At 59.3% G+C, this 13351-nt stretch overlaps 1 protein-coding gene across 1 annotated transcript in view; it reads left to right on the top strand.

The window, feature by feature from the left end:
• The first annotated feature begins 2971 nt into the window (after positions 1-2971).
• The window catches only part of KCNJ12 (potassium inwardly rectifying channel subfamily J member 12), a 41927-nt gene continuing 31547 nt past the window's right edge, over positions 2972-13351 (top strand). Inside the window, exon 1 of the mRNA XM_008010687.3 lies at positions 2972-3697. The gene's annotated coding sequence lies outside the window, so the exon portion shown is untranslated. The remainder of the gene's footprint in view (positions 3698-13351) is intronic.

Raw genomic sequence — 13351 nt, forward strand, 5'->3', positions numbered from 1 at the left:
CGCCGGGGAAGGGCCGTGTGGTTTTCACATCTCACTCGGTGATGGACTTGTGCCTCCCACAAGCGCATCGGCATTGTGGCGTCAAGATGTGACTACCACAAGAGCTGGCAGCTGCTGTCAAGAGGCTGCAGCTCTGGGGCTCCTACACACAGGGCAGCAAAACCAGCCTTCGGGACACCTGCCCCGGACAGCTTAGCGGTCACAGTGGCAACCTCCCCTCCCTGGGCCTTGCTTTCCTCAAAACAAAGGCATGATTCCAAATGAGCTGAGGAGCTCTTCTGTCTCCTGGGCCTGTGGCTCCGAGGACACTCAGATATGCAAAGGCGTCTTGAACAGCCAACACGCCCACCCGAAGCTGGGAGAGACTGGGCTGCAAACAAGCCTCAGTCTCTCTCTGGTCTTGGAGAAGCTCCCATCCTGGAGGGGAAGAAAGAATCTGGGATCAAGGGAAAGCCAGGTGCAGGGCACACAGTTCGGGGCGTTGGGAAGGTGGGTGCGTGGTGGAATAGCTGACTGCTGTTCATCTCCTTGGCTTCTCCTATGGCTGTGCCAGGGAGTTACTACTCTCACGGCCTCAGCTGTCACTATCACCCCCGTGTTACAGAGAGGGAAGTGGGGCCTCAGCAGGGGATGTGTCCCAGGTCCCCAGCCACTCTCGACACTATAGGACTATAGGGGGCAGGATGTCCCCTGCTCTGGCTTCAGGCAGCATCCCAGGAGGGCTGTGAGCCCCTCTGCCCACGTGGGGATCCCTGGGGCAGATGTGTGAGCTGCTTAGAGAGACATCTGCTTATATCTCTGTGTCCCAGCTTGTCCTGGAGGGAGGCTGGTGCCCAGTGGCCTGGCAGAGGGGGTTTGCTTTGAGAGGCCCTTAATGGCTGCTTATGGGTTGCAACTACAATTAAGAATTGAACTCTGACCTTGCAAGTGGGTTGGGAGGGTGGGATGTGGAACCCAAGGGAGTGGCCCAGGGACTCAGGCTGGGCTCTCTGTTGGGTGACCTAGGGCAAGACACTTGTCCTCTTTGTGAAATGGGTCTGATAATGGCTCTGGGGGCGGAGACCTGGCCTGACTCACACTGGCCATCTTGGGTGGCGGGCCCCTGGGCAGGGGCCTTGTGTATGTGTGTGTGTGTGTGTGTGTGTGTGTGTGTGTGTGTGGTGTGTGTGTTGGGCTGTTCCAGGCTTGCGGATGCCCTGGGCACAGCTCCTTGTCCCAGATGCTGTCAGAATCTTAGACCCAGGGGAGCCCTGAGGTGCTCCTGTCCATTTCCTTGCCCCTCTTTGGGCTCCCAGAGTAAGGCCTCGAGGGAGGGATGTCTCAGGCCCCATACCTCTTGGGATAGCTGAGTGACCTCTGAGGGTGGGAGCTGGTTCGAGGCTTCTTCCGCAGCTGACTTGGGCTTCCCCATCTGGGAAATGGAGCAGGGGCAGGTGGGGAGCTGAGTCATTTCCCTCCTTGGTCACTTGGAGGGAGAAGGAGGAAGTTTCCTGAGAGCTTTTGGTCCCCTGAGAGGCTGTTCTCCCAGGAGGAGGAGGAAACCAGGACACAGTGTGCCAGGCAGGGCAGGGTGGGGGCTGCAGGCTCCTGCGATGCCCCTTCTTTCTCCACTACAGCCCTAAGTTGGGGACACACCTGATTCTGAGTGCTGCCTCCACCATCTGGTAGCTCTGTAATTAAACAAGTGACCACCCCTCTGTGCCTCAGTTCCTTCATCTGTAAAATGGAACCAAGGAGATTATCTACCCCAGAGGGCCACAGTGGTAATGAAATAATTCTAGCTGGGTCTGCAGCACAGAACTCAGAACATATTGAGCGCTCCGCCTGGCTGTTTTACCAGCCAGGTCAAGTGCTAAGCACTTTAGGTAGACTCATCTCATTTAATCCTTGCTACAGCTCCATAAGTGTAGTGAGTTCTACTGACAACAGGGAAACGGAGGCACTGAGTGGTGAAGTGAGCTGTCTCCACAGCTAGTCAGTTGAGGAGGTGGGATTCAAACCCCGGGGGAGACTGATGTCGGTGAGTGCTGGGCTGGATTGCACCCACCGCTGCCTGGGGCCAGGATCCTGGGGCTGGTGGGGCCTGCAGATCACTCTGCTCTAAGCCGCCAGCAATCTGGGCGCGGGCCAGAGAGCCGTCCTCCTTGGTTAGAATCCTGCAGCCAGTCTCCCTGCTGTGCAGACACATAATTATATTTCACATTAAAGGGGAAGCTGGAGGCCAAGGGGGCCAAGGAGCCCTTTGAGGCTCATGCTCTGGGCACAGACTGGCCTCCTCGGCCCAGTTCTGAGGCCCTAGGGCCGAGCTGGGGGTCAGACTGGTGACAAAATGGGGTTTCCCTGGGTCAGTGTACAGGCGAGCAGGTCTGTCTGCCAGGATGAAAGGCTTGGCCCCTGCGGGAGGCTCAGAGATATGAGGACCAGACAATAGGCCTCAGAAGGCTGGGAGGGCAGGGCATTTGGGGACAGGTTGGGAAGAAAGCCTGAGTCTCCAGAGACAGGGGCTCGAAAGAGAAGGGGGTCACATGGGGATCGGGTCAGCAGAGAGAGAGAGGTCCAGGGACCAGCACAGAGAAGGCAGGAGATGGGAGAAGCCAAACAGCTCAAGATGGAGAGGAGAAAAATGCTATTAGGGTGGGATGGTGTGTGTAGAGGGTGCGTGCCTGGTGTGCAGGGGGAAAGGGTTCTGTGGGAATGCACAAGCTTAGACCTGTGTGTGCGTATGCACACGTGCAGATGCCATCCTGCGTGTGCACACTAGCGAGTGTGCACCTGTGCACCTGCGAACATCATGCATATAGGGGCATGTATCCTGTATGTTTATGCCTGTGTGTGTGCTCGTCATGCACCTGTGCGTGCGCGCGTGTCCCCCAGAGACGTGCCTACATGTGTGTGTATGTGTGTGTGCGCGCATGTCCCCGGGAAGACGTGCCTCTGTGTGTGTGTGTGTGTGTGTGTGTGTGTATGTGTGTGTGTGCGCGCGCGCGCGTCCCAGTGCGCAAGTGGCTGGCGGTGTATGTGTAGGGGGCGGCCCGGGACTAGGAGGGGCTCCGGGCCAGGCCAGAGCCGTGGTAGGCGGGTGCAGCGGCGGCGCGGCGCTGCGCGGCGCGGGGCGGGCGTGCTTTCCGCGGAGAGTTAGAGGAGTTGCCGAGCTGAGCTCCGGTGGAGCGAGGCGCTGAGCTGGGTGCGCGCCGAGCCTCTGCCTCCCGCCGCCTCCTCGCCCTCCATTCCTCGCTCCCCGTCTTCTCCGGGCCACGCCGCCACTGCTGCCGCCTCCCTGGGAACAGTAGACGGGGGAGGGGGACTGGCGTGGTCGAAGCCTGAGCGGAGGTGCCGGGCGCCCAGGCGTAGGGGAGCTCGCCGGGCCCTGCCCGAGATCAGATAACAGCCGGCGGGGGAGGGGGTGGGCCGGCAGTGCTCACAGCCGGACCGAGGGACCGACGCCAGCCGCCCCGGCCCGAGCGAGCGCCCAGCGGCCGGGGGCGCCGTCCAGGCGCGCGCCCCCGACCCGTGGCTGGACCAGGGCGATCCGCTTTGCGGACAGACGCGCCCCTCGGCATGGAGCGCCCCCGGGAGCTGCCCTGAGGCGGTGGCGGCAGCGGCGGCGATGCAGCCAGCGCGGCAGCTGCCGGGGCCAGGAACGGCCGCCCGGAGCTGGGAGGACGCCGAGCGCGCCGCGCCCGGGCCACTGACCGAGGTAAGTGCGCGGCCGCGGGCGCATGGTCCCTCCCGGACCCGGCCCCAGTTCCCCTCAGGCCGCCCCCCGCCTCTAGCCTGGCCCGGAGCGAGCACGAGGTGGTGCAGCAACAGGGAAGGTGGAGCGGGAGGGTGTTTTCTTCCTCTCGTTTTCATTTTTTTTCCTCCCTTGGTGAGACATCGGAGGAAATGCTGACTGCGAGCTTTTCTTTTCCTGCCATGTCTCCGGCTACCACCACAAGGAACTTTGCTCCTGGCTAACCTTCGTCCTGGGGGGCGCTCCAGGAAACTTTGAGGAGCCCTCGGCTCCCCTCTGGCTGGTTTGCACGAGGGGGCTCGGGAGGGAGCGTGCGGAAGCACTCTGGCGCGCGGCACGGGTCCTACGCGTGACCTTCCCGGAGACCCCGCGATCGAGGTGGGGCTCGGAGATGGGCGCCCGGGCTATATGAGCCGCCCGGAGAATGCCTCCCGTCAGAGACCTGCGGGTCCTTGGAGTCGTGTCTCTTTCTCACCTCCCGTGCTGTAATGGAGTAAAAATATTCTGGAAATGATTCCATGCCAGCAAGTCAGCCAAGTCCAGAGGCTCTCTTTTGCTTTTAGAAGTCGGCCTTGATCTCCGAGGGGATGGCCGCTGGCTGAGAAGCTCCCAGGGTTTCAGGGCCAGGGTCCACCCTGCGCGCGCATGGCCTCTCCGGGTGCCCTGGGGGAGCGGGGCGGGAATCAGGGGCTCTTGGGCAGAGGCAGCTGGGGTGGGGCGCTCTTGGGGGGTTCAGATGGGAGTTGAGGCCCAAGCGAGTGTCTGTGCCTCGGTTTTGATCCAGCGTGCTCATGTCATGTGAATATTTTTAAACCTGTGATCGGAATGGGGGTCAAAGTGTTTCTCTGGGGACGGTCTTGTTCTGGGAGGTTTTCCTGCCTCCTCACAGGCTGGACTCGCCGGCACCTGGGACCTCCCCCTCCCCATTTCCCAGGGGGCGTTCCCATCTTAGAGTGCCGCGCTGCCTGTGGCCATTTCTAGTTTCTTTTTTGCTCCTCTATACCCAGGTTCGAGCCCTGCAATAAAGCCCTGGGGGGCCTCCTGGCCCCCACATCTGAGCCCCCAAACCTGGGTTCACAGGCTCCGTCTCCTGGAGCGCCGAGGCACCCACACGCCGTTGAAATCGGCAGCCGCCTTTGGAAGGTGCGAACCCGCGAGGCGTTAGCCTTGGGCCTAGCCTTCGCCCTCTCTGAGATGCCAGAGGAGGGCCGGTCCCTGGCCGCGGGGCTGGACCTCAGCCTCCCTCGCGCTGCGCTGCACCTCCGCGGCCCCTCCTCGCGCAGCTCCGCCCTGGACCGCCGCCCTGTGGCGGGCGTGGGTCAGGGAGGGGAGGTCCAACTCAGCCCTGGGCGCCACGGGAGGCTTGCTCTCTTTTTGAGGGGTACTCCCTCTTGTATTCTAGGAAGAGCCCTTCAGTATCGTTGGGAGCCCCCCCCAAGAGACTTCTCAGCAAAGTCTGCCCCTCAGTTCTCTGGTGGCACCCCCGACCAGACAGGGGACCCGAGGTTGGCCGCTCTAAGAGGGGGACCCTGGGCCTGCCATTTGGTGGGGCCAAGCCCCCCGAGAGAGAGCAGGGAGTGAGGGGGGAGGGCACTCACTGGAGCATCCTGGAGACAAGGAGGGTGGTTCCAGAGTGCTGGGCCACAGGGACACCCCTCTTCTCCATTGGAGCACCGCTGTGGGCATACAGTAGGCAGTCTGTAAATGCGGGCTGTTAACCCAGAGCTGGCAGGTAGGGACTCCAAGTCCTCTATCACCTCGTTTTTCCCCTCCCAGGGGAGGGCATGGCTGACACCCCCCATCCCCAGCACTGAAGGGGTGGAGTCTTCTCCGGGAGGGGCAGGACCTGAGCTGTCAGTCCATCTCTGGACACTCCCCCTGCAGCTAGCCAGTCAAACCCCCATAGTGTTTCCAGGCTGCCCCGGAGAGGACCCCTCCAGGATTGTGCCTTAACTGTGCTGGAAGGAAGAGATGCCTGGGAAGTGACGGAGGGGTATTGCCTAAAGCCACGCAGTAGGTTGGGTTTGGACAGATGCCTTCACCTAGCTCTCTCCAGGCCAGGGACTTACCCCGCCAGCCTTCCTGCCCCAGAGCCATGGTGTCCCCATCCCTGGGTCTCCTTGAAGCAGGACAAGGTAACACTGAGTGACCCTGCAACAGCAAAATAATAATGACAGCAGTGATAACAGTAGTAACAGCAGCAGCAGCACCTGCAGCTCTGCAGCACTGGGGCCGGTTCTGCCTATGGGCAGTTTTCTCTGCCTAGCCAGGCCTCTGGTACTCTGGGCCACAGTTGGCAGTACCAAGCATGGCACCCGGAGGCCTTGGCATACAGCTGGGGCGGAAGTGACTGCATCATTACTGTCATCAACCTCTGTGGCCCTCGCCAGGTCCTTAGGCAGAAGGCTACTGGTACACACGGTGCCCACCCAGTGGCCACTCTCACCCCCCTGCTCCCAGGCCCAGCTCTGGGCAGGGCCCTTCTTCCAACAGGTGCAGTTGGTGCCTGTGGCTGGGCCCTGGCCAGGGCTTTACTGTGAGCGACACATGGGCACACCTGCCCCTCCCCTGGGCCTGCCCTTGGAGCCCTGCCACAGGCTGGCACGGAGGAGAGTCAGGGAGGGGGCAGCTCATGGGCAGCAGGAGAGGTGGAGGCTTGGCCAGCCACATGGAAGGTGCAGTGGGCAGGGGCTCAGCCCCACGGGATGGCTGTGCCGGGAACTGGCAGCGTGATGGGGACATGGCAACAGGGAAAGGCTGAAGATGAAAGAGAGCCGGCCTGAAACTGGGCCGTGTGCAGGTTGGCCAGAGCTTCAGAGGCACCATGGGGTTGGGGGTGGGGGGAGCTGGCAGAGGCAGGTGGGTTTTCTGAGGTGCTGGGCTCGGGGCAGGACCAGAGTCCCCGCTGGGCACTGGCCAAGGACCCAGCCCTGGGTCAGCTGACTTAATTTCCTAATGGCCTGCCAGTGCAGAGAGTGGCATCAGCTCTGTTGTGCAGACAGGGATTGGAGGCCGAGGGAGGCACCAGAGGTACCAGCCTGTAGGGCTCAGACCCAGAGCCCTGGTGCTTTCCCAGGGACAGAACTGCACCTTCCCCCATTCCACAGACACGCGGCTCAGGGGCACTTGACTGCCAGGCTAGCTTTCTCCCTGCCTTACCACCAGGCGGGTCCCACACAGGGCCTGGGGCCTGCGTGCCATCCCAGCTCCTGGGATCTGTATTCCTTGCACCTAGTGAAGCCCTGGCACACAGTAGGTGCTCAGTAAATGCTCGATGATTCCATGTTTGGACTGCTTCTTCCAGCCACAGAGGCCTCGCTGTGCTGGCGAGAGCTGTGGGGGCTGAGTTCTGGGGCTGGAGACCCCAGGCCGTGTTGCCTAGCTGTGGCCTCTGTGCAAAGTAGGCATACGGAAGTGCTTAATAAATGGACATTGCATGTGGGGAGATCCAGCCCCTGCCCTCAAGGATTTCACTCTCTCAGAGGAGACTCTTGGACAGACTCAGGGGGACAAGAGAGACAGGTGTTGCACCCAAGATGGGGTCGCTCTTCCTGGCCTCAATTCATCATCTGTGAAGTGGGACTGGCTCCCGAGAACGCCCCGGATGGGGCAGTAGGAATGTGAGACTTGGAGTGTGCCTCTGGGAGTTGGGGATGGGGAGGGGCTGGTCTCAGTAGCAATGGATGTGTGGAGAGGGGGATCTGGGAAGGAGGCGTTGTGAGCATTTGTGGAGCCAGAGCCTGGGGAACTCGTCATTTCCCCATCCAACCTTCCCTTGGGCATGTGGGGAAGCAGGCCCAGGGCAGGGCAGTGATTTGCTGCAGCAGTGGGCCCCAGACGCCAGTGGGCCCCGATGCAGGCCTCCTATTTCCTGGTGCATCCTCAGAGTCCCCCAATCCCCACCACCACCACTGGTGCTCCATAGCTCACCCCTTCCTGCCTGGCTGCTGAAGTGGCAGCATGAGGCTGTGGGGACCTTGGGGATCCCCGCCCAGCCCTCTAATTAGCCTTCAGCCATGCATCATTGGACATGGTTCCATTTGCTTGGCCAGATAGGAGTGGAAGCCCCTTTCTCAGCTGCCCCAGGGAGCAGTTCCGCCTTGTCTGTCCATTAATGCTGTCCTAGGATCAGTGGGCACAGCTTCCTGGATCCTGCCTGACTCCCCCCACCCACCTAGACTGAGCCCTTCCTCCTGCTTGGGCAGCCAAAGCCTCCCTCTCCTCACCTCCAGCCCAGGCCTCTTTGAAGGACTCAGGCTTGGAGAGGGACCAGGGAACAAACAATAAAGCGTGTGCAGTGGAGGCTTCTACCAGTGGGCCATTGTTCCTTGAGCACCTACTATGTGCCTGGTGCACTCTGGGTGTCAGGGCCCTCTGTTCATTCCCACCACACTCCTCCCTGGGACCCTCAGGGCCCTGCACAGTCTGGCCTCACTTCCAGGACTCTTGCTCCCCCGCTGGGGCCACCCTTCTGCCTGCCTTGCTGTGCTTCCAACAGATCAGGCCTACTCCTACCTCAGGACCTTTGCATGTGCTGCTGTCTCTGCCTGGAATGCTCTTCCCCAGATCTCAGCATGGTCCCTCCCTCACCGCCTTTGTGTCTTGCCCAGATGCCACCCTCTCTCCAAGGCCTCCCCTGATTCCCCTGTAGGACACTGCAGCCTCCCTTTCCCCTATGTTCCTTTTCCTGCTTTATTTTTCTCTGTAGAACTTAATGCTATCTGCCACAATATGTTTTATTTGTTGATCTTGTTTACTGTCCATCTCTCACTTGGAATAGGATCTCTTCTTTTTGGACCTGCTGTACCACAGCTGTGTCCCCAGTGCCTAAGCGGTAGGGAGGAGATGGCAGGCGCCCAGTAAACACAGAGAGTGAACTGGCTGCTTCAGCCATGCCTGGTGCCTGATATGCAGTGAGTGCTTGGTAGCAGTGGTAGCCAGCATTGTCAGCCCATTCTGCAGATGAGAAAACTGAGCCTCAGGGAGGTCACTGTCCAAGAACTGTGGCGCTTGTCGGTGGACATAGCTGGATTCTGACCTTTTCTCTGAGTCTTTGGCCTGCCGTCTCTCTGTCTGGCTGAGCGGGAGGGAGATGAGGCTTCCTTCAGGCCCCCGCTCTGGGTGGAGTGCTTTATATCTGTAGCCTCACTGCTTCAAGCTCCAAGCCCTGCTGTGTCTCCTAGCACTTGGCCTGCTTCAGCTCACGATGTCCCCACCCCATTCCTTCCCAGGATCACAAGCCATTCCCATTGCAGATCCCAGCAAACTGAGGCCTGGGGTGTGGGGCGCCTCATATCTCAGCTGATGGCTGAATCCTTTCTCCTGCCTTCAGCACACATGTGTGGAGGGCGACTGAGGGGGTGGGGCTGTGACTCTGTTTCTTGCCCAGTTAAGCAGTCCAAACTCCCAATGGTCATTGAGTTTCATGTCAGTGCATTTCATCTCTCCTTTCCAGGCTTTTTTTTTTTTTTTTTTTTTGAACAGGACACCCAGGTTTTAAAATGTTTAAAAATGTTTGCAATTTGCAATGATCAACTCTAGCAGCTTTAGTGACCGGCAGTGATCACCTCTGCAACTATAGAGACTGGAATGCCTTCTGCTTGCCTGAGCACAGCCTGTCCCTCCTCCCCTGGATGTCCACGTTGCTTCAGAAAAGACAGGGCTGGCGGCCCCTTTTGTGGGGAGCAGACAGGTTCTGGTCCTGGGCCTCAGCCAGGTGTGCCCGGTTGGCCAGGTGTGTGGCTAGGTGTGCGGACGTGGGGAATTGTCTCCTGAGGCTCACTTGGGGAGTGGGGGCAGAAAGGGAAACCAGGTAACATGGGGACTGGCGGCAGGGATACTTCGCAGCCCTCCCTGCTTCCACCCCAGTGGGCAGCCTGAGGCCGGTGAGGGTCCCTACAGCCTGAGGTCACACAGTTCCCAGAGGAAGGCTGGGGCGCAGCCTTAAGGCCACAGACCCTCTGTCCCTGAAGCCTGCAGGCAGCTGTTTGGGGACTTGACAGGGGAGGGCCGGGGAGAAGGGAGTGTGTGGAGACTGGGATGTGTATGATAGAGAGGCTGAAAGGCCGGGGGCAGGAGAGGTCAAGGGGGATGAGGTGGCCTGGTGGCCGGAGGCGTGCCCTTGCCCCTGCCCGCCCCACTTGCTCCAGCTGCAACCGGGCCCGAGCTGGCGGCTCCAGGCCTGCAATTCTCCAGCACTTAAAGCAAAAATAAATCGCTGCCAGCAGCTGGCGTTCTGTGTGGCAGCAGCCGAGCCGCCCCCGCCCCGACCCTCTGCCTCGGGGCTTCTGGTTCCAGGCCAAGTCAGGCTTCCATTCAGGCCTGGGGGCTACCGAGGCCAGGGAGGGCCCAGGGGAGCTTGGTGTGGCCAGAGGGGGCGGGTTCTGGCCTGATCACAGGGAGGGCAGAGGCAGATGGAGACCTGGGGCTTTCAGGGGTGCTGGGATCTGGGGCAGGTTGGGGATGCTCAAAAGTAGGGCTTCTGACAGTCTTGGGTCTTGTAGAAATAGGGCCTGGGAGGGGCAAACTCCAGGGCCATAGCCACCTGTTTGGCCCTGGGGATCCCCATTCACAAGCCACCCCCAGCCTGTCCCCTGGGTGTCCCTTTCTTTCCATCCCCTCCATTCCCTTCCCAGAGAATCCCAGAGGTCCTAGAGGTCAGGTATTTTCGTGGTGGGCTTTGAGGATGCAGGAGTTTGGCCTCATTCCTGAGCTCAGCAGGTGGCTGGGGATGTGGCCTGCACAAGACCTCTGCCCTGGGGGACTGACATCTCAGTGGGTGGGGCAGGATGAAATAGACAAGAAACACAAGAACCATCACAGACATTGTCGTATTTTGTTGAATATGACAGTTTTTAATTATAAGAGTGTTATGTGCTCACAGTAAAGTGATAAACGGTTGCAAGGGGAAAAGTGAAGTTCTCCTTCTCACCCCCTGCCTCCCCCACCCCCAAAGCTTCATGTCCTTGCGGTGACCATCATTAGAGAGCCTTCTGGGTTTCTCAGTGCTTATGCAGACGTGAATATGTGTAAATAGAGGCATAGAAATGTGCTAACATCTAAGTTGCCTTTGTTTTTTTATTCATGTGGGATCATTGCATACATGTCATGGCGTCCCCTGCACCATGCGTGCTGCTGTCTGGTGCCCGTGCCCACTGGACCCAGGGGTCTCATCCTGTCTTCCTGGGCGTGGGTTGAGGACTGAGTCTTGGGACCGTAGGATCTTTGTGGCATCTGAATGCACAGAGCCACCGAAGTCCGTGAGTCATGGGTTCTTTTCGTTGTCATTTTAGCTGCGTTGAGACAGAGATCCTGGAATTGCAGGATTGGTGCTTTAGGTACCAGGAGAGGTACCGAGTCCTCGCCTGGGTGTCTCCTCCCTCAGATCCCTCTGGGAGTTGGGATAATCCAGATCCCCTGCCTCTATCCCCAGAGCTCAGAGGGTCTGGGGGGCTTGGGAGTCGCAGCCCAGCCCCTGCTGCAGTCAAGCCCCCTAGAGCTTCGGGACCTCTGGGCAAACCGGCTCCCACTCAGGGCGGAGTAGACACGCTGGAGCTCGGAGGGGAGGTGCTTACCGTTGCTCCCGCTGGGGTCCTTGCCTCTCTTGTTCCCTTAACCCTGACCTCCTGGAAAAAGGGCCACTTGCTCCTTCACTGTCTTCAGGCTGGGGCAGGCCTCTGTGTGGGGAATGTCACTTTGACCTGGCTCCAAGCTTCCGCATCTCAGTGTCTGTCCCCTCCTTGTCATTCCTTGGAACCTGGCCTGAGACGCAGCAGGATGGTCCCGCCTTGCTCTACCAGGGCCCCTTATTAGAAACGATCTGATACACTGATTGGGAGAGTGACCAGTCTGTGGTCACTCTCAGTAGCTGTCTCAGTGTCTGTGGGGATCAGATAAACCTGATGCCCTTCTTTTATGAGCCTCAGTTTCCCTGTTTGTGAAATGGGGAGGCAGTCCACTCTCGTGTCTGGGCATCTGTTCTCTCTTCCCCTCTGGGCTTGGGCACTGCAGGCAGGACAGGGCAGCTTCCTGGCCTCCCTGATCCCCACTCTGCCGTGTGGCCGGAGGCTTAGCCCTGCCATCGCCTCGGCCTGCTGGGCTGCAAGCTGTCAGCAGCACCTGCCCAGCCGGAGCAGCCAGGTCCCTCCCCAGGCCCTGGGAGCCTTGAAGACCACTGGAGGCGGTGCCCTAGGAGGCAACCGTGGAGTGGCCGAGGCCCTCCCTGGGGGTTGTGTAACAGAGGAGACCCTGCTGCCCTCCTCCTCTGTGGGATGGAGGCTGGCCTGGGTCCTGGCAGCACAGCCTCCAGGCCACCCATGGGTCCTGGCCTCCATCCCACGGCAGATGCCCTGACTGCAGCTCCAGGGCCCATGACCAGGCTCTTGGTGGCCTTAGGACCCGCTGCTGCTGGGTGGGGATACCCCAGATCAAAGGCAGTTAATAGAGAGGAGACTAGGAGGACAGTGGGTGAGGAGCAGGAGCCCTGGGAGCCTCAGTGTCCTCCCCTGTGAAATGGGAACACTAGAGAAAGTGGGTTGGGCAAACCCACATGCCTATCATTGCATCTGGGTTGTGGAAGGAGCACTGGGGCGGGAGTCTGGCAGCACCACCGACCAAGTCCAGTAAAGAAAGCAGAGGCAGGGATCAGAGGGCGGCAAGCCAGTGAGACCCTGTGTCGGTTTCCTGCTGCTGCCACCATAACAGACTGGGTGGCCTAAAACAGTACAAATGCAGCATCCGTTCTAGAGGCCAGATGTCTGAAACCGGTGTCTGCGGGACTGGTTCCTCACGGAGCCTCTGAGGGAGAAGCCGTTCTGGGGCTCTCCCTCAGCTTCTGGGGGCTCCTGGCAGTCCGGGCATTCCTCAGCTTGTGGGCATCACTCCAGTCTCTGCCTCTTGTCTTCACATGGTCTCCTCTCCCTGTGCTTTCTCTCCCTCTCTTCTCTCTCGCTCTTACTGTTTTGAGACAGTCTCGCTCTGTCAACCATGGCTCACTGCAGCCTGGAACTCCCAGGCTCAAGTGAGCCTCCTGCCTTAGGCTCCCAAGTAGCTGGGACTACAGATGTGCACCACTATGCCTGGCACATTTTTATTTTATTTTATTTTTTTAAACTATTATTTTTTTTTTGATATGGAGTCTCCCTCTGTTGCCAGTCTGGAGTGCAGTGGTATGATCTCGGCTCACTGCAACCTCTGCCTCCTGGGTTCACGAGATTCTCCTGCCTCAGTCTCCTGAGTAGCTGGGACTACAGGTGCGCACCACCACGCCCAGCTAATTTTTGTATTTTTAGTAGAGATGGTGTTTCACCATGTTGGCCAGGATAGTCTCAATCTCTTGACCTTGTGATCCACCTGCCTTGGCCTCCCAAAGTGCTGGGATTACAGGTGTGAGCCACCGCGCCTGGCCAAATTTTTAATTTTTTTTTTTTTTGTAGAGACTGAGTCTCACTGTGTTGCCCACGCTGGTCTTAAACTCCTGGGTTCAAGCAGTGCTCCTGCATCAGCCTCCGAAAGTGCTGGAATTACAGGTGTGAGCCACCGCGCCAGGACCTCTACTTCTAAGGATGCTTGTCATTGGATTCAGGGTCCACTATAATACAGGATGATCTCATATCCAAA

Source organism: Chlorocebus sabaeus, chromosome 16 (genome assembly GCF_047675955.1).
Source record: "Chlorocebus sabaeus isolate Y175 chromosome 16, mChlSab1.0.hap1, whole genome shotgun sequence".
In the NCBI taxonomy this organism is placed as follows: Eukaryota; Metazoa; Chordata; class Mammalia; order Primates; family Cercopithecidae; genus Chlorocebus; species Chlorocebus sabaeus.